General features: G+C 45.8%; 1 long non-coding RNA gene across 2 annotated transcripts; it reads right to left on the bottom strand.

Moving 5' to 3' along the window:
- Positions 1 to 6326: 6326 nt before the first annotated feature.
- Positions 6327 to 8588, bottom strand: LOC109759830 (uncharacterized). 2 transcript variants are annotated; one of them, XR_012201921.1, is made up of 5 exons: positions 8243 to 8588; positions 7874 to 8141; positions 7355 to 7458; positions 7156 to 7257; positions 6327 to 7022 (listed from the first exon to the last, which is right to left on the bottom strand). It is a non-coding gene; the product is annotated as an uncharacterized lncRNA (long non-coding RNA). The 2 variants fall into 2 exon arrangements; XR_012201922.1 differs by having other exon boundaries at positions 7874 to 8135; positions 8243 to 8558.
- Positions 8589 to 19548: the final 10960 nt, after the last annotated feature.

Genomic DNA, 19548 nt, shown 5'->3' on the forward strand with positions numbered 1-19548 from the left:
ACCCGGCCAGAAATGCGCCTGAAAGAATGGAGGTACCAATAAAAACCACTCAACTCCCTGTTCCTAAAAAGAGGGGGAGTAGTACGGCCTCTGACCTGGAACAAGCTTCCAGCAAGCAACAAAGGAAATCGAGGAGAAAAACCTCAGAGTCAGTAAATGCAAGTCAGCTCAACGTTGACAAACACCTCATGGGTAGTATACACCCAGTGGAAGGGCAACCTCCACAACCTAGCTTCAGTTTGCACACACTGGCTGGGCCATCGGAACACCCAGATTCATGCGTATTGGGAAATCATGAAGAGTCACTAGGGCTGCAGGAAATTTCCATCAACTATATCGATTCTGGAGAATCTTCCGATCGTAAGTCTACGACTGTCGACATTTATTTTGCTGAAAAAATTGCAGATATCCTTCTCACTGATCATGATCCAAAGGCCATCGTTGAGTGCCAAAAGCGCTCCGACTGGCCTAAATGGAAGGACGCAAGCAGAAATTGCCTCGCTTAACAAAAGAAAGGTATTCACTGAAGCAATACCGACACCTCCCAATGTTTTTCCTGTGGGATACAAATGGGTTTTTTCTCCAAAAACGGAATGAGAACAATGAGGTGGTGAGATACAAAGCAAGGCTCGTAGCACAAGGGTTCACGCAGAGACCCGACATTGATTTCAATGAGACATATTCTCCTGTAATGAGTGGAACCACTTTCCGATACCTTATGTCTTTGGCAGTGCAAAATCGTCTATCTATGCAGTTGATGGATGTCGTGACCGCATATCTTTATGGGTCACTAGATTCGGACATGTATATGAAGGTTCATGACGGAATCTCTATCCCGAATACAAGCGCAAGACGCAACATGTATTGTGTAAAACTGAATAAGTCATTATATGGCTTAAGACAGTCGGGACGGATGTGGTACAACCGACTTAGTGAGTTTCTTCTTCATAAGGGTTACTCCAATAGTAGTGATTGCCCATGTGTCTTTATCAAAAAGTCCTCTACAGGATTTTGTATCATTTCAGTGTACGTCGATGACCTCAACATCATTGGCAATACACAAGACATTGATGAAGCACACAATCACCTAAAGATGGAATTTGAGATGAAGGATTTGGGTAAAACCAAATTTTGCTTAGGTATTCAACTTGAGCACCTTCCCTCGGGAATCATGGTACACCAAGCTGCCTATATCCAGAAAATATTGGAGAAATTCAATATGGACAAATCCCACCCATCTAAAACTCCCATGGTGGTTCATTCTCTAGACGTAGAGAAAGATCCGTTTAGGCCAAAGGATGATGGAGAAGAAATATTGGGATCCGAGGTTCCATATCTAAGTGCCGTTGGAGCGCTCATGTATCTTGCAAATTGCACGAGACCTGACCTCGCATTTGCAGTGAATCTACTTGCTAGACATAGCGCAGCTCCCACTAAACGTCATTGGTCTGGAGTCAAGAATATCTTTCGATATCTCCAAGGCACAAAGGATCTTGGCCTATTTTTTCAGTTCCAAAGAAATCATGACTCTAATATGATTGGATACCCAGATGCTGGCTATTTATCTGATCCCCATAATGCCAGATCACAGTCCGGCTTTGTGTTCCTACATGGTGGAACTGCTATATCATGGAAGTCTTCTAAACAGACTCTGGTGGCAACATCTACCAATTATTCTGAAATTATTTCATTATTTGAGGCATCACGCGAATGTGTGTGGCTTCGCAGAATGATAAACCACATACAACAGTCATGTGGAATTGGTTCTATTGAATCACCTACCATTATCTACGAAGATAATGCAGCTTGTGTTGCACAGATGCAAACATGATACATCAAGAGTAATATCACTAAGCATATTTCTCCTAAGTGGTTTTTTCCCCATGAACTTCTGAAAAGTGGGGAAATAAACATCTTGCAAGTTAAATCATGTGAAAACCTTGCTGATTTATTTACCAAGTCTCTACCAAATACTACATTCCATAAATATGTTCATGGAATTGGTATGCGACGACTTCGGGACTTGCAAGTATCAGGGGGAGTTTCTCCCTGAACTATTCCTGATTAAAAACATCATATTGCACTCGTTCTCTTTGTGAGTTTATGTTTCAGGTTCTCATCAAGAATCCTATTGAAGAATTTTTGAAGATGGATCTTTTCGAGGTGGTGATACTATGATGGACAACCTTGGAGATGCTGATCATACCTGGACAAGCATATGAAGATTCTACATGGACAAGCGTAGATTAGGGGGAGTGTTAGAATTAATTAATTATGTTTAATTAATAGGGAATCTACTTTTGCCTAAACACTGTACGGTTGCATAGCAAGGGACGTGTCTCTCTTTCCAACCGCTGCATCCCTGTAATTAGCAACCGACCTAGGATATGACTGTTTGAACCGTCGAGTCTGTTCGACGCATCTCTTCCAGTCATATATAAGTTGTACTCTTTCTACCAATCAATACAAGTTGATCTTCCGCTTAAACAATCCACACGGAGTTTTTGGCTGAAGCCCGAGGTGATGGTCCATGCAATGGATTAAAAAACAAATGTATGGATGAGCCGAGAGAGAGAACAGTGTGTAGCCAAATCTTTCCCTAATAATAAAGCACGGACTGACTCCGTCGGGTCACCGTCACGGCGTTTTTACAAAACAATCCTTATATTTCTTGTTTATTAAACCTGCGATACCTTTTTAAGTGGACCTGAGAAAATGTTTTGTCTTTGCAAAAGAACCCCTGCATTTGTAGGAAATTTGATCCGCGACCCTTTGTTCTATCTTATCCTGTGCCCGTCTCGTGCGTCTCCATCTCCACCCCCGCCGCCGTCCTCCCGCCGCTTGGCCCTTGCCGACCCTCCGCCCCGCAGTGGTGCGACCGAGCTTGGGCGCACCGCTACTACCTCCGCGCTGGTCCTGGATCCTAGATGACAGGCCTCCTCGACCTTCGATCCCCTCGCTTCAAGGCCGCGGCACCCCGTCCTTTTCTAAGGCTTCGGCGACAGCAACCACATCCACCTCGACGTCCTGATCCTCGTGCGGTGGATCAGGGATGTCCCGCAGCGGCGGTTGCGCCGGTCTGGTCCACAAGGATGATGCAAAATTGTGAATGAAGTTCGGGAACTCCTGGTTTTAACCGATTGTAATTGCTCTCATTCTGGAGCGAGGTCACTATTGACAGGTCATTGTAGTGCTACTACCGCATTAATCTTTGCAGTGAAGATATGGTCTGTTCTTTGGTACAACAATGAAATGTTAATATGCCATTCTTCTTCTATGCTTTGTGTCAGTGCACTGTGGTATGACACCAACACTTATTTGGCACCTACATTGCATCGACAATTTGCCAGCTTGGAGCGAGGTCACTATTGACAAGTCACTAGTGGTTGGGGCGCACCCTTGGTGCGCCTCCTGAGAGGAAGGTCAGGCGGTGCTAGGTAGGAGGCAACCCTTTCACCTATTTTTTCTTTGTTCTGTTTAGCACATGGATACTTAAAAGGATTGGGAGGAGGTGGCGTAAAAAGTAAGAGAAAGGAATTCAACAAGTGATGATAGGAGAATAAAGTATACTTCAAGGATTTGATGAGCCTAATATATTGGAGCTTAACATATATACTTTAGAATTAACCTCCCATCACTTTTTTGAGCATCAGTACAGACACAAGCGCTCATATACATGCGCATACACTCACCCCTATGAACACACACACGCACACCCTACCCCTATGAGCACCTCCGAGAGACTGAGCCGGCATATCATCTTGAGATTTACGAAGCCATCGTAGGCGCCTCGTTGTCGATGGGAACGTCTCCTCCCACTGAAAGCGCATCGCCGGAAATCCTGAAATAAATCCAGGAATAATGCGAGCACCAAGATTTGAACCCTGGTGGGTTGGTGATACCACTGTCCACCTAACCATCTCAACCACAGGTTGGTTCGCAACCTCCCATCACTTGTTCTCACAGATTTGTAAACGATTATTGGAGAATACAGGATTCCTAGAAATAGACCGAGGAGACATACGTATCCTAAGTGATTGCCGGACGACCGAGGCTGAGCCCTCTCTGTCGCCCTCTTTCTTGGCCTGACAGCGAGAGTCTAGTGGCAAGCCAAAGGGGATACGAATGGGTAAGTCTTGGTGCAGTAGCACGGTCAGGAAGTTGACGTCTTGTGGCACGGACGGATCACGCAGCCGGCTTCAGTAGGGAGGCGTACCACAGATCGAAATCGCTGCCACTGCCGCCTTCGCCTCTCATGTGCTCCTCTCATGGCCCGCATGCAAGTCTCACCAAAAATGCACAATGAACAGATTACCTTAAAGGTGATTCCTGTAATGGATCATGGACAACTGAATAGGTGAATATGATTCATTGTCCCAAAAGAAGGTTAAAAAGATATAGTTACCGATATACCAGTAGACGGGTTTGTTAGTTAAAAGAAGCATACATAGAAATATATAAAATGCAATCTGTAACAAGTTAAACTAACCAGTTAGCATGGCAAAAATGTTGATGTCACAAACATGATGTAGTTCTGTTTTCAGAATCTATTTGCTGCTGAATCTATTCCAATGTAACTGTCCAACTGAAAATTAATCAGAGCTAATTCAGCGAAGTTAAAGCCGAACATGATGTAATTGGGGAAGCAAGGGACGTAAAGGAAAGTAGGTTCAGCAGCAACCAGCAAACGAATAGATTCTGAAAACAGTGTACATATACAGAAAAAATAAAATAGGAATATAAAGTGTCCTATTACTCCCTCATGTGAAGGCCCAAAGCTATTTTCAAAATAGTTTTATAAGCTAGCTCTAGATTTTATAGGTCATAGTAATCAGAACAATTTTGTAAGGTGGCTCTAGATTTATACAATTCAAACAAGAAGCACAAGACACATGAATGTGCAACTGATGTATAGTCACCCTCAAGTGGGAATAGCTCACCGCTGATACGTACAGATGAAAAATTAGATCCAAACATGCCAGTGTTTTTAGGCCATTAAATAGACATTGATGCATATAGTGTTTGTTAATTCCATATCGACTCACATGGAAAATTGCGATGTTTTAGCAAGCCCACTATTTTTCTAATTAACTGAACATAATCTAAAAACCAATTGGGGAAGCGATGTTCTCCTGGTTAGGATACAGGGCTGCTAATTATCGTTGTTGCCCGACCTCAAACAAATGGACAACGATCACACCTTGGAACCTGCAACCTACAAACAGAGGTGCTTGCTTTTTTGTAAATTAGATCATCAAATTAACTACTACAGAAAAAAAACTAAGAACAATCACCTTGAATTATTGCAGGAAAGGTAAAAGCAGTCTTAAATTAACTACTATTATTTTTACTGATGTACTATTGTTCAGACTGATTATGAACTACTACAGAAAAAACAAACAGTTGAACTGAACTATTACATGAAAGATAAAGCAGTCTCAAATCCTTTGTTCTTTCCGAGTTGAAAAACTCCTTCTAGAGCAAATGGTAAAGCTGGCCATGAAAAGGAACACACGCTAAAATGCCGACGAAAGTGAATCGATTAAAATAAATATAAAAATCTGTATGTGAACAATAAGGACGGGGTTAGTGCTTTTAAGCACCATATCAAGATCCTTTCTGCTCACAACAAATCAATTTTTACCTACCAATTCCAAAGAGTTTTTGAGATATTGTACACCACAGAATTCTGGACCAGATTCCTTTATTAGGGATTGGCACATAATAGCCTATGACATGAAAGATAATGCTTAAAATTAAATGGTTGACAAGAAACCTGAGCATCCAACCCAATTCGATTCAGTCGGCATGTAACCACCAGAGAACCATCAGATCTGATAAAGAACATGTCTATGGGGCAGAATGCATGATACAAGGCAAGGTGCCTTTATGTGTCAGATCTGAAATGCAATGCACACAAAAAACAACAAGTAAATTATCATCAAAGTAGTAATACATCCTCGCACAAAAGTTGTGCAAACAGTTGCATCCAAGAGTTATGATATATAAGGCATAGTTGCACAATCCTTCCGATGAAATATTTATACACAAAATAGCAAGAGAAATGTTGCATTGTTCACAACATGGTAAGAGTGACATGGCTTCTAATGTTACAAATCAGTCGCCAAATGTTTTCAGCAAGAAACTTCTTGCTGACAAGGAGGTGATTTACTATTTTATTTGTTCCATTTGAAATTCACATTACAGAAGGGGGAAATAGGACAAAGAAAGTACAGGAAAAGATGCAGTGTCTAAATGAAAAGCAGAATAGATCAATTTTGTTCCAATATGCACTGTCTAAATAAGCACTTCCATTGCAGGCATAATCAGGGGAAAACAGAACAAAGAAAGGACAAGATAAGATGATGTACATGAATGGCCTCACCTACATGTTTTGTCGGTAGACCCTAACAACAAATTCTTGTGTACTTGTCCAAATGTGCTTTTACACTGAACACATAATTAACGCCCCACAATTGTAATATGACCCATCTTACTTTGCTTCCAAATATGTGGAAGAACAATTCTTTAAATAATACTCAATGGCACAAGAATGCAATAAGCAGAATTATAACCTTTCTGCAACAAACATCTATGTGTGTGGGCAGAACCTGCCTTTGCATGCCAATAGACTGATGCACCTGAAATATTTAGCGCCCTCTTAATCAGCTAATGGGCCCAAAAAAAATCCCAAATTGCATTGTACCAATTGGTAACCAGTATAATAACATGGTGACCTACAAAAATAATGAGTTACTAAATAATAAAGCAAATATTGACCTAACTATCAATGTTTAACATAGCAAAACATGGAGGGCAAATCAACACAAAATCAAATATATACATACCTCATCATAGCCCAGGATTTTGTTCATTATGGCTGCGGGTGCTTTAATTACAGGGTTACCAACAGGAAGTCCAAGAATAGCACGTAGATGTTGCTCGTATTGTGAAGAGTGCCATGTCTGGATTATATGGTGTCCACTAATGTGAGCCCTAGGGGCTACTTCGTTGGATAAAACCTAGTGAAATTATCAATGAGAGAAAGATCCAACATCAACATAGGAGGATTCAATTATATAAGACATGCATAAATGTTCGAACAAACTGGATTGGCATTTGCTAAAGATAGTCCGGCAACAAAAACACCAACACCTTCTAATGATTTGATAGTTTTTTTCAGCTACATTGGTAGCTAACTTCTTCATTTTCTCAGGTATCTCAGCAGGAGCTTCAACGACATGACAGATGTTATCCCTGAATGTTCCAGATAAAGGCATCATATTTTGCAAATTAGGAAAATGTGGAAAGACATAAATAATAATAAGCAAGACCTGAAATAAATGTATCTTACTTATGAATGGTTTCAATGACAGGATAACCGACTGTACAACCATCTCTGCACCTTGCCACAATTACAGAAAGCTATCCATGTAGATGACAAGAGGGTTCACATACCTGAAATAAACAACATGGTCATGTGTTTGGGAGATAATCAAAGCCCGCATATTGTTATTTGTTTGCGTCATTCAACATATTTTTCAATTGTTCTCCGGTGTTGTAAACTGAAGGTGTTGGGATTTTTCAGGTGCCAAATGTTTGTCGGGTTAAGGGAGGTGTAAACGCAAGTAAGAAAAGGAAAATGGATTCAGCAAAAATCTATATAGGATCTCTGATGTTCCTGCAGCGTGCGTCCATCTCAACATCGATCTTCTTCACGCCATCGAAGATGAGGAGGAGAGTGGCGACCGCTTGGCCAGCGAGCCAGCCACCGCGATCCAACAGTGCTAGATCCCATCGAAGACACATCAAAAGACTTAAATATCAAGAGAGGGAGGGAGAAAGGGGAGTGGGAGCAACAATCTGAGTATACCTAGGAATGAGCGAACTGTTGCTTCCTGTCATCATCGAGCCGCTGCTGCTTCCCACAGGCGTCCTCGCCCATCTCTGCGTCCTGTGCGGTGAGTGGCTAGGTGATGGCGACGACGTCATGGATGGCTCGAAGGCGAGGGCGACGACGCCGTGGACCGCTCCACCTCCTGGTTATTCTCTGCCCCACGAGCGAAGGGCGAGTCGATAGCCTCGCGAACGGCTCGGCTTCCTCGTCCAATCTCTCAGTCGCCCGTGCTGGTGAACTGCTTCTGCCGCCAGGAAGAGGAGCGGAGTGTGAAGAGGCGAGAAGCCAGAAGGAATGATGGGGAAAGCAGAGCAACGAGAGAAGGGGCGGAGGAGGCACACCCACCGGTCCAGATTTGGTCCTCCGATGCCTTGGCTGAGTCGAGTGGCCCCATCTCCCATGACCCATCTACCATCTTCTTGTCGCTGGAGGTTGGCTAGGAGAGAGCCGCCTTGGATCAATGCGACGGGGAAGGAGGCGTCCGTGCAGCACCGGGGTCGCGCAGGTCGCCGCCGCCCAGGCCGTGCACCACCGCCCGCTGGTTCTCCAGATCACACCCGGCCACAGCGCCACCATATCGGCACGTCACAAGAGTGGACATGGCAGCCGCCACGGGCAGAGCAGAGCGAAGACGACGGGGTGTAGAGGAACCAACGTCATGGAGAAGCGGGAAGAGTAGGGTGGGCGGAGCTGGGCGCAGGGCCGGCCCTAGAATCTTAGAGGCCCTTGTGCGAGTTTCATATAATGGGCCCTTATAATAGACTCAAATTTGTTGAGAGTCTAGAACGTAGCACCGTTTTCAGATTTGATTAATTGATTTACAAGTTAGTGTTTCCTTTTCTCACAACCAGATGATAATTGCTTTTTGGAACATTATTACAAACAAAATAAAGTAGAGAGCACCTGAATTCCTGAATCTTGGTTTTGGAGTAAATTAGAAGAAATTCTATGCTCCATCCATCCAATAATCAAAATTCATGCAACGACACAACCTGCAGAATTTACATGACTGCAATTTGTACAAAAAAGAGAGGAATTAAGTAGGTTAAACATCAGCAATGGCTTATGGTGAATTTTGATTATTAAGTCAACTCATCATAACAGAAATAAATAGACAAAGATCAAAGAATTGAGATCTAAAAATTACCTGGAGGAGCTTCGCTTGAACAGTTCCTGGACTTCACGTCTGCATCGCCTGCCCTCGGACACTGACCATGGCTCTGACGATGGAGGGCCATGGTGTAGGTTGCTGTTCTCGCGTTCTTGGCCCAGGACCAGGATGTGTCGCCGGCTGGCCTCCGTCCATCGGGGGCCCTTGGGGCAGTTTAGAGGATGCGAGGAATCAAAGAAATTCATTGATTAGCTTTGGGAATTGGGACCTGGCCTCTTAGGAACTTCGGGCAATTAATTTTTTTTTGAAAGGTTCGGGCAATTAATTAAGACGGGGAACGGAGACGAAGGAGGGCGTGATACAAGGAGCCAGCGAAGGAGAAGGATCTACGGATTGCTGTTCATGCGTGACTTGTTTCCTTCTTAATGGGTCGGGCCTGCTTCTCTTGTGTACTAGTCTCTATTTCTCTAGGGACATATGGGCCCCTGCTGAGGCTGGGCCCTAGGCCGTCACACTCGTCGCCATGGCCCAGGGCCGGCCCTGGCTGGGCGGGTTCAGTCGCGGGCGGCGGCGGTGATTTGGGGAGAGAGGAGAGGAGAAGGATGCGTGTGGAGGAAGAGAAAAGGAATGGATTCCGACGCGACCCCCCGGGAAAGTGCTTGCCTGCTCCCTCCCATGCTCCCATGCTCCCGCTTCATTCTACTGCTGTCTTTTTTCCTTTTTTCTTTCTAATCTAATCATCTCCTTCTGATTTTAATGGAGTGGGCCAGGATCTTATTTTGCTCCAATCAAATCAAGCCACGTACGCGGGAGCACGGATGGGCACACGCGTGGGGCTCAGGCAAGTCTCGTCCGACCCCCCGATTGCCTTTTCCCTCTCCCACCCAATCACCAACGCGTTTCTTTTGTCGTACCTGTTGTCGGGGATATAACTATTAGGTATGATCCGCATAGGAGGGGCCGGGTTATACCTATGGCGAGTCAAGATATGAAGCCCAGAACGACACTTGAAGATGGCAGTTCAGTTAAGGGCCCAAGCTCAAAGGCGACTTAAGGCCCGTAGAGATAAACTGCCCTATGTATGTAACTTGTATTGTAAGGCAAGAATAGAGAGAGAGAGACCGAGCCGGACACTGTTTATGAGCCGGCCGGGACTCTGAGAGCCGCTGGGCGTCGACCTCTGTATATAAAGGGACGACACGGCGGCGGTTCAGGACAAGTAACATCAGATCGAGAGCTAGGTCAAGCGGATTCGCTCCCTGGTAATCGAGACATAAGCAATCCCACTCAAAACTGGATCGTACGCTTTTACCTTCACCGTAAGGGGCCGAACCAGTATAAACCTCGTGCCCTTTGTCCTGATTAACCCCTTTAAGCTTCCTAGTTGCGATGGCTCCACGACTAAGTCCTTTCACTAGGACATCTGACGTGACAATTCCACGACAGTTGGCGCCCACCGTCGGGCTAGCGCATGGTGGATTTGAGTTCTTGAAGGGCAGCTTCGAAGGGCTCAAGGGACACGCTGTGGGCCGGATGACCAAGAGTCGTCGCGGCAAGCTCTACATCGACGACGCAGGCTGGGGCCCCGACGCCGGCTCAATTGAGTACGGGTACCGGGTCCCCTTCGGCGGAATCCACGTCTTCATCGGCAAGATCGGTGAGCCGGGCCCTGAGCCGGACATCTGCACCAACATCATCGAGACGACTCAGCGTGCGAGACCCGCCCGGGCTCAGCCTGCCGTGAAGCGTGCCTTCGTGGGATGCGTCCATGGAAGGGAATTTTCTAAAGGATCTGTATCTGCTGGTGAGACGGCCATCTGTTCTGATGGTGAGTCGTCCACTGGTGAGACAGATTCATTGTATCAACTGCAAGACGGCGGGCTCGGGGGCTGTTTCGATGGCAGCAGTATTCCGGACCCCTTTGAGCCGCCGAGCCGAGTTGAGATCTTTATGGCTGGTATGCAACCCGGTCAAAACTCTACAGCTGCGGCAGCAATAACCTCCGGGTCAGCGGCAGCCGGGGCAGGAGGCCCTGCGCGCCCGCCAGCTCAGGTGCTGATGGATCTCATGGACAAGATGACAGACCACGGCGGATCAAGCTCAACATGATGCGGAAGTGGCACAGTTAAAGCAGGATATAGTGCAAGCTAAGGAAGACCTGGCGGCGAAAGACGTTAGTATGACCGCAGAGCAGGCGGCTCTGGACGCTCAAGCTCAGCGGATTCAGTCGCAGGCTTTCAAGCTCAGGATGGATCAGAACACGTCGAATGAGGTTATGAGGAGAAGGTACCAGAAGACTCAATCTCGTCTGCCTCCGGTTTATGATCCTAGAAACCTCTTTCGTACACCCGGTACAGGGGCCAGTAACCCGCCGGAGGTAAACCAGGCTGCAACGCCCGGGGCTGGGACGCTGATTCAGCCACGAGTGATGGAGCCTCCGCGTCTGAATAGTGAATACTGCTCCGCCTCACTATGTGCCAACACCACTGGGTCATTATTCTAACCCTTTGGAAAACATGATCGCGGCGGCAACACGATTGGCAGCTCTCCCAGCGGATGGCGACTCACCGACAACGGTTGAAACACGAAGGGTCAGAGAACTTCTTCGGACGGCTTTGGCACAGCAGGAGGCGTATTCCTATAGTCGAGACAGGATTCTGTGATAGCCTGATTTTTGGCCCTTTCTTTTTCTTTTGTTTTCCCAAGGTTTTTGCCTGAGTTTTCTTTTTCCGTGGCTTTATGGTCTGGAAACTGAAGAAGATGACCTCTTCTTTGCTTTCAGAGTGGCTTGTCATATCCAAATACTTCCCTAGACCCCGTCATTTCCATCCTAGCCCAAATCCCAATATTCTTTTTATTGGGAATATTCCTTTTCTATTAAAGGAATAACTCCAATTGCCCTAGGTTGTGAAGCAACCAATATTTCCCTCACTCCTAAAATTCCCAAATAATTCTCATAAATTGTTTGGGTCATATCTTGATCAAATATGTCAAAACTTTTCATTGCCATGTTCAAAAATAATCCTCCAATAATTCATTTCCTATTCTGCCCTGAATGGCACTTTGTGAAGGAAGTGTCATTTATATTTGTCACATTGACTCCCAACCTTTTTTGGCATGTTTATATGTCCAAATAATTGCTTCATGCACAAGTTCAAATTTATTTGCCTAGCCAATCTTCCTCAGTGATTTTTCAAAGTTTCTGTCAAACAGAAAGCTTTGTGAAGGAAGTACTAGCTAGAAGTACCCAAATGAGTTGAAATTTTGCACACTTCTTAATGTGCTCATATTAACCCCCTTAACCCATTTGCAGCCCCATCAAATCATCTATGTGAGCACAGGAGCAAATCTTTGTTTCTGGCAATATTTTCAGGTTGTGAAGCAAGTATATTTTATATTGCTTCAAAACTCCTGATAAATTACCAGATCATTCTTATACCCATAAAACATCTCTCCACCAATTTTGGCATCATTTCAATGATCCATATGACCACCATAATTATTTCAAGTTTCTGGACAGAAATGATGTTTGTGAAGCAAGTGCCATTTTGGTTTGTCCATTTGGCCTAATCTTTTTACAGCATCTTTATATGTCCATATCATGAGGATTTGCCAAGTTTCATCCCATTCCATGACTCCATGTGAGTGCACCATCATGATCTTCATTTCTGGACCAAGTATGCAGTTGTGAAGCAACTGCAGTAAATCTTGATCCTTTTACCCTCAAAACCTCCGGGACCATAGTCCCTCCATAGCTAAACGCCCCAGACAACTTCTTTGGTTTCAAGTAACTCCCTGTTGACCACATTGAGCTGGTAAAGTTTACTGCAGTAAACTTCAGAGCTCACTAACTATTTACCCAGAGCCTCTTTCACCTAGTTACCACCGTAGTTACATCTTACCCAGGAGCGACTAACCCACAGACATGGTTTGGCATCACTTGTGGCACTGTGTGCACCAGTGCACGCGGTGACCACCGCTTTGGCATGCAATGGCCGCGTCCAGATTGGTTTCTTGCTCGGGCCCCTCCTCCTCTCGTCGTCTTCGCGCTCGTGAGCGTGTCTAACAGCTGGCCCGCGTCGTCGCCGTCCTCCTGGAGCCCTCTCCCCCTCCGTCAGCCCCTCCGTCAGTGCTCGTCGCCGCTCGCCCACGGGAGCTCTGTGGCCGACAGCGCATTAATGGCGCTCGGCTTCTTCCTCTGCTTCCCCTCGGCCCCTCCTGCCCCGTGCAGCTCTCCCCTGTGCCTCCTGCGTCGTCTACCTCCGAGTCCATGCGTGCGGGCACGCGTCCGTGGCGCCGGCCACACATCCACGGCGGCGCCAGCGCGGCTCCGTCTCGCCCGGCTATATATAGCCATCCCCCGAGCCTCCCGAGCTCACCACTAGCCTCCTGCACCTCCTCTAGCCCCGCCTAGCTTCTCCCCCGAGCTCGAGGAGCTCTCTGTGCCCCTCACCATCGCCATGGACGCCGCCCCTGTCCACTCCGATTCCGGCGACCCTGACCTTCTCCCTCCGCTCCACCACTTCCCGAGGCCTCCACCACCTCTATCGAACCACCTCGTCACCTCTCCTCCTCCTCAAGTGGCTTGTAGCCACGAGCCCAACGGTGGCCGACGACATGGCCGCCGCGGTCGACGTTCTGCTCTTCCCCTAGCTCCACGGAGGTCGAGACCTACATGGGCGTGCGCGCCTTGGTCTCCTGAACCCGCCGGTAGGTCGGGCTCCGTCTGAGGTGACCTGTGCCGCCGGCAATCACCGTCGGGGTGAGCTCCTCCCTCGGCCAGGCGCGCGTACGCGGGAGGAAGAAGAAGGGAGCCAGGAGAGAGATGGATAAGGCGGACCCCACCTGTAAGCCTCTAAGCCCCCCGGCCCCGCCTTGCCACACTGGATAAGTGGAGGCGTATTCTTCGGAATACGTCTTCCCAGCTGGAAGGCGTAGTTTCGTTCTGCTTCAGCTCAGAAGGCGTTTTCTCGGTTCTGAAAGCATATTTCTAACTCTGCGCTTCTGCCTTATCCACTCAGGGACTTGTTTGTGATGAAATTTTTGCAGAAAAGTCCCTGAACTTCAAGTCTCCATATATTTTTATCCGTATCTCCAAATGAGGTGAAACCAACGCTCACTTCTTCGTTTCGTCGAGCCCTTTCCGTTGGTGTCACTTTCATTATGTTTTGGCATACTGAAAATAACCTTTTTGCCCTTGCGCGTAAACAGCCCCTCCGAGAGAGAACTGTTTCCGGCAAATCTTTCCGCGGCTTCACCGCACTTCTCCCCGGTGCCTTCTTCATCCCCAGGCAAGCCACAATACCCACTTGAATGATAGTCATGCAGTAGCCATGGTTTTCAACTTAAATCTTTATAAAAGTTTGCTTGTTGAAAAGATGGTTATTGTTGTTCTAGTGATGTTCAGATTTGCATGTTCACTTTTGTGCTATGTTGTTTTGTACTCTGCGATCATGTTCTACCTGCTAGTATTAGCTTTCATATGTTTATGATTGCTAGTGGTACATGTTGATGTTGGTGATGGTCATGCTATTCAGTATGCCATGTTCAGTGGATATGAGTTATTGTTGATATGGTGGATAGTTATGTGATACCTCATGATTATGTTGATATCATGTTCATGCATTTTATCATGGCTCAGCATATTTGCATTCAAGTTAACCGGATTAAATTGAACTTGAATAACTGTTGGCTGAGTCATGGTGCCGCTGAATCGATGCTGACCAGTGCAACCACGCTTACCGGTATGGGGCGGTCCTAACTGGGTCTATTGTCGTGCCTCTCGCCGGTGCCTCCAACGAGGGAAGGTTATGGGCGTGCTGTACCCTGGCCCGGTAAGCAGGCATAACCTTGTGTGCCCGTTGTTGAGTTGTTTGAGTTTTTGGATCCGTGTCCTCGTGTGGGACGGGCCACGGCGGTGGTCGTTGTGTCTGGAGGTAGACACGGGGCCACCCATGACTTAGCCTAGTGGGGAGTGAGTCGGAGTGGCCGGGAGAGTGTCATGGCAGTAGGACGGTTTTGTCGGAATGCTGTTGGTCCACCCGAATGGGAGTGCGAGGCCATGGGTTCCGTAGTGTGGGTACAGTGTACTAACCTCTGCAGAGTGTATATTAAATCTATCGATAGCCGCGCCCGCGGATAAGGGCCCAGGTCGAAAGTAGGTCACACCATGAGTCAACAGTAATAAGAATAATGTGCTTAATAACAATGAGATAAGTTGGTTGTGATCGCCGTAAGGATCACATGCCATTTAGTGGTCGGGTTGTGATCGCCGTAAGGACCACGGGCCATTTAGTGGTCGGGTTGTGATCGCCGTAAGGATCACGGGCCATGTATTGGTCGGGTTGTGATCGCCGTAAGGATCATGGTTTGGGACCAAGTGTTGGTCGTGGTTGTGATCGCCGTAAGGATCACGATGGTATCGAGGATACCGAGTCATTGTATAATCGTGATGTTGTACGAGAGTCGTGGGTAAAGATCAAGCTCCTTGTGGTCATTTACTGATTACTACGGTATTGTTTATACCAAGCTTGATTTGATCCTGAGATGATCGTGTGATGTACGAGGTTGGTAAGTGATGCATGAGTTGGTTACGAGGTAACCCGAGCAGAATAAGTGGTGCATATAGTGTCATCATGTTGCATGCTAGTATTGTCGGATTAATATGCTCATGTTGAGTTAGCTGTATCATGTTTATATTGGTCATGCCATGTTATTCTGATGATATCATGATAATTCCTGTTTAACCTGTAATTGCCATGCTGTTGTTTGTCTTGAATGCTTCTGGATTATTGTGAGCTTGCAAGTACATTCAATGTATTGACCTGGCGTGTCATGCCAGTTTGCAGGTCATGCCGGATTTGATTGCTTGCTTGTCGTGGTTTCCGTTCGTGTGAGCTAGGATAAGCGTTCCAGCCAGAGTCCCTGCAGAGTGGAGTTCACCACCGTCGTCGTTGTTCCGCTGTTAGAGTTATTCCGCTGCTTCGAGTTGTTCTGCTGCTTGCATAGAGCAACTGAGGATGGCGTAGTGTCGCCGTGCCGATGTTATTCCTTGTAATATCGGAGACATTGTATTCATATTCGTGTAATAATAGAAAGCTGGTTTGTTCTATGCTAAGCAGTGCCGTATTCGAGAAGACTTCTCCTCGATCTTTGGCCTGGAATACAGGGCGTTTCAGTTTTCTCTGAGCCGGGGTGCCATAGCACTTGGTATCAGAGCAGGTCTGGCTGTAGGACGCCCTAGACCGCGCGAACGTTAGAAAGCGGTAGTATAGACCCTAGTTGGTTTGTTGCACTTGATTGCTGCATTTGTTTGTCGCATAGCATGCATATAGCCTTATTATTTGTCACTAACGGTTTATCTGGTGAGTGTAGTTGGCATCGGTTCGGATCCACTACAACTCAACCTTTGCATTTCTCCAGTTCCTTTTTTCTTTTGGTGTTTGGTGTCATTTCTGTCCCAGCAGAGTGATGCCAAGTGATCCCGACACTGTTTGCAAAAATGGTGCTCAGGTATCGCACCGATGTCTTTCTTTCAGTCCCGTCTATCATTTCGGTGATGGACATGCGTCTATCCCGGATCGTTCTTTTATTTCATCGTGTTGGCAACCCTTAATGATCTCATTTATCAAGAAAGGGCAATGTCAGCAGCCTCAGTTTTTCCCCCGCTATCCTATTTCTTGGACGAGAACGGATCTTTTTTCGTCCGCTTGATAATAATGTGGTTGCGACCTTCGTGTCCCACTACATGATTACCGAGTGCGTCCTCACCTCCGAGCTAGTTCAGGTTGCCACCTGGCTAAGCTAGCACTTGGTGTAGCGCTGTTTACACCAACTCTTCCACACATTTATTCGTCCTCGTGCACATCGTCACAGCATGTTAGATCGTAGTACCGGAGATTCCGTGAAATTTGTGTGCTTCAGTAGGCATGCATATTATTGTGTGAGTAGCAGTAATATGTGATGATTGCTTGATTAATTATATTAGTAGAATGCTTGTGTGCTTTTGTTTTAGTCGTTTCTGTTGTTCCTTTCTTTGGGCCTTCGGTGTTACAAAATTTTCCCCTATTAAAGTTGCTCGTCAGCCAACACCGGACCTGAAGAGTCAGCAAGATATGCATATATTTGGAAATTCAGCTAAACAAAATGGAATTATCAGCAGACTGCAATGAAAATTGGGAATATCTTGTCTGGATGCAAAAGAAATCCTGGATGGACCGTCAGTATCAAGTTTGCATTAGCGTGCACTCATCACAACAAAATGATTAAATTAGCAGGAAGATAAATTGTGTGCAAGGTTGACAGAATATTATCAAAGGTATGGCTCAGATGCAAGTTTAATTTTTCGTTGAGGATGATTTTGGAACTCGATGTACCTGGAAGCAAGCAAAAATATGGCATATACTCAGAAAGGAGGATAGTCCAGTAAAACCCCGTTTCATGCAAGAAATTAATAGCAAAAATATTCAGATGGTTGTATATGTGGAAATCGTTCTGCATATCACAATAAGAAGCTTCTGGTGTAAGCAACCCAATCTTCCCTCGCAAAATACCAGAGAAGTTTCCAAGGCAAGATTCATCTATCTTCCTCAGTACGATACGTGGATGATTTCCCGTGCAAGGTACCCTGTCTTCTTCAGTAAGCAACCGTAAAAGCTTCCAGCATAAGGTACCGAGTCTTTCCCCAGCAAAGTCTTTAAGGGGGTAAGCTTCTGAAGCACGATACCCAGTCTTCTCCAGCAAGCTGTCCGATGAAAGTTTCGAGCACAAGCCAGCAAATATTCCTCAGTAAGACATTGGTACAAGGTAGTACGCTGTGAATTGACAGCATATGGCAGTGAATCCCGAGAATCAGATCCGCAACATTTTGGTCAGAATCAAGAATCAGTCAGAATACACGTCTGTCTCGGAATCAGGTCCTCATATATATGCGATGAGCATACCACCAAAGATCTTACAAGTCACTCAGATGAGGATCTGAAAACCACGTGAGGATGGTTACGCGAATAAAGCCAGTATACACTGCAGTGTGACAAAGGATTATGAGGATTGACGACATCAATGAGCTCAATACAGTACTTGTGAACTGGAAAATGATCCTGATGAGCCCTTGTCCCCTTTTTCTCCAATGACGGCACCACGCTTGTGATCTGAGCTGTTTCTAGCTATCCGGGGTGGATGCCGATTTTTGTTTCTCTCTTTAACAACTGTCACGAGTCTGACCTGCTTTTCGGCCGTCTCGTACAGCTGTTGAGTTTCTTTTTGTGACAGTAGCCCTATAGCTGCTTTTTGGCTATTTTAGGGAGCTGCCACCTTCTTCTTATCGACCCGGTCTCGTGCTCTGAGCTGTTTTTTTCGGCCGTCCTGAGCCGTGGTTGAGTTATTTCAGTAATGTCCCAGATCTGGGTTGTAAAGACCGTTCTGGTGGCTACTGATTTATTTGCCGATTTCTTGCAAAGGTTTCGGATGATCATTTCCCAACAATCAGAATTTGAGAGGTGTTGAACCTGTCATTTAATGAGTTACCCTGTCAGAAAAATGAGGATAAGCTACAATTGCCGAAAAATTGCACCGACAATACCTATGGTCATAGAAAGAAACAATATGGCCCAGCTCTTTCAGCCAAAGATCCAGACCAAGAAAACAATAATGAAGGAGCAAGACCAGTGATGCAGGAATGAAAATTGTTGCACGACCCCCATGGTGCAGATCCCTCAGGCAGTCTAAGACAGTATTGACCCACATGGATATGCCTACAGCATGAGTAATCGGCATGAGGAATAATAGTCTGGAAGCCTGAGTCCTCACTTATATGAATCATCATGGATAGCCTGTCGTGAACAAAATTTTTCAGTCAAGTCTGCAGATATTATCATACAGGCCAAATCCTTTATGCTGGCCGCGACAGGAGACAATCAAATATTTGGTACAGATCCGATACTCAAGATAATGGAACCAGTTAAGATGATTCAGAAACTTCCGTGATGAGTCAGAATCTGTCAGGAAACGATTATGTTTTAACTCACTGTTTGGAACCCCAAAGGACCTGCATTTAGTGGACAAATCCAAATGCAATGAGTCAGAGCTTGAGTTTTCATCAGAAAAATCTGAGCATCATTACACGAAAGGTTGTCAGTGCCGGGTGGCACACCCAGCGGAAATCATTTTCGGATTTGTGAGACGGACATATATTTCAGTCATGATAATCAAATCACACTTAGCTAGTCAGCAGATCTAAAATAAATTGGAGCCTATATAAGAATGAGCAAGCCAGGTAAGATCTGTCAGAATGTGGATACAGTAAAGCAAACCACCCCAGGGCCTGTCAGATAAAAAATTTAATGGGAACACTAATGAAGGAAAAAGGATACCCGAGTTGGAAACGGTTTCCTTAAGTCAGAATATTCATACTAGTTCCCTGAGCAACCAAATCTCGAGGACGAGATTTCTTTAAGGGGGTAAGGTTTGTGACAGCCTGATTTTTGGCCCTTTCTTTTTCTTTTGTTTTCCCGAGGTTTTTGCCTGAGTTTTCTTTTTCCGT

The sequence above is a fragment of the Aegilops tauschii genome, chromosome 2 (genome assembly GCF_002575655.3).
Source record: "Aegilops tauschii subsp. strangulata cultivar AL8/78 chromosome 2, Aet v6.0, whole genome shotgun sequence".
In the NCBI taxonomy this organism is placed as follows: domain Eukaryota; kingdom Viridiplantae; phylum Streptophyta; class Magnoliopsida; order Poales; family Poaceae; genus Aegilops; species Aegilops tauschii.